General features: G+C 41.9%; 1 non-coding gene across 1 annotated transcript; it reads right to left on the bottom strand.

The window, feature by feature from the left end:
* Nucleotides 1–306: 306 nt before the first annotated feature.
* On the bottom strand, nucleotides 307–379 carry trnaf-gaa (transfer RNA phenylalanine (anticodon GAA)). Its single transcript has one exon. It is a non-coding gene; the product is annotated as a tRNA-Phe (tRNA).
* Nucleotides 380–1,917: the final 1,538 nt, after the last annotated feature.

A 1,917-nucleotide genomic window follows, 5' to 3' on the forward strand; every position in this document is an offset into this window, starting at 1 on the left:
GGTCTGAAGTTATCCCTTGAAGATTGTGTAGATCTGACATCCAATCTATAAAGAGACAAGAAGTGTCAATTGTCTGTTTTTATGCATAAGCCACGTGTAAAGGCCTACGCATTTTATATGTATTTATATTACTTTCAATAAATATAACATGGAAACGATTATTTGACAAGGTTAAGGAATTAACAGAGGTAACTACAACTTAATAAACATTTGCCTTATACACAGCCAGTCTGCAAATGTATCTCGACTTCATAAACAGCAGCCCCATTGGACAAAATAAAAAGAATGACTCAAGTCAGATCGCGCTGCCGAAACCCGGGATCGAACCAGGGACCTTTAGATCTTCAGTCTAACGCTCTCCCAACTGAGCTATTTCGGCGGACGATGAAACTCGATACAAAATGTGTGCAATAAATCAGCAGTGTGGGGTACTCCCGGGTTGACATTTTACTGATGATTTTTAGATTGAATGGCAGTAAATCGTGTAAATACACCGTAAGAGCTGGGAGTGCGTAAATGCTAAATGCCGTGCTCTTACACCTTAGCAAAATAACCGTAAAATTAGCTTGATATGACATCGTAATAAATACACATCAATCAACAGTGTTTAGCACCAAACTAAATAACATGGACTTTGGTTACACAAAATACAACAATTGTGCTTCAGTGCAACGTAAAACGTACCTTGTGCCTCATCAGAGGGACAGCTAATACAAAGAAACGTGTCGATTTTGCTCCGTGATAACTTTTTCTGTTTCTGCCGTTTTAGCGTCTTTTTCTGTCAAGCTAATTCCGCCAAAAGTGCACTCTCTAAAACCGGAAGTTAAATTTACATTTCTATTTTTTGTCAAAAGAAAATACACATTTGGTTATTTACATACACAGAACGTAAACTATATGCATAGAATAGATTTACGTCACGCTGCCTAGAAAACAGTGAACAAGAGCAATGGCGTCGGTTCTGTAGCTGATGTGTGACTCGTCCTTACTTTGCCGAATTTCTGCGTTGCCCATTATCCAGCACTCCTCGTTCTGGTTGTTTAAGTATAATAAAAACGTGGTTCTAATAAGCAAAATTCCGAGTTGGTCTAGCGCTAACTGGAGCAGTCTCAAACGGTGTGCACGTGGCTTTTCTTTGTCACACAGCGACATCTAGTGGATCTGGGGGAAATAGCAGCAGAACAGCAGCGGACAAAAACGACATAACAGAGAAACATTTCGGCCAAAGGTCAAAATCTAACATTGTAGCCGGGTCCAGGGGCCCTGAACCCCGCACCCTCTTCTCCCTGCTTTTAATACACCTCTGCGACGTAAACTAAGTTGAACGAGACTATTGGCCAGCAGCGTTTAGTGACCGGAAACGCGGCAGAGGCAGAAACCCTCCACCTCTGCTCTGCCTCTCATCCCTCTGGGTCTGTCTGGACATTACAAGCTGCACAAAGACGCGCAGCTCTGAACCAGCTCGCATCGTGTTGTAATATAAATCCACAGATCCATTTACAGTTTTCTGCTCTGGGACAAACTTGTATTCAGGTCAAACTTCCTTGTCTCATTCAGCGCTTCAAGACTGTTGGATGAGCCAGGCATGATCAGGCTGCGCAGGGAAACAACGTGAACTTGAAAATGAGCAGTGGATTGATCTTAATACAGTTTTTTACGTTGAAATAAAGAGTTGATTTTGAACATGAGACCGTGTGCACTCTCCCGGATCGGCGTAAGGCAAACGAGCAAGTGAAAATACAAAGGAATCGAGGCTCTGCGGCCCAGACAACTACACATGTAGTTAGAAAACATATTTTTCATTAAAAAGAGGCCGTCAGATCGTGCTCTGCACTGTTACAATTGTCACTGTTGGTTCATCTTGGCATTTGTGACGTTATCCTTTTGTATTTTAGCTAAAGAAACTACCACACATTT

This window comes from Eucyclogobius newberryi, unplaced genomic scaffold (assembly GCF_026437365.1).
Source record: "Eucyclogobius newberryi isolate DKJ021-1_F unplaced genomic scaffold, fEucNew1.0.hap1 SCAF_19, whole genome shotgun sequence".
Lineage (NCBI taxonomy): Eukaryota > Metazoa > Chordata > Actinopteri > Gobiiformes > Gobiidae > Eucyclogobius > Eucyclogobius newberryi.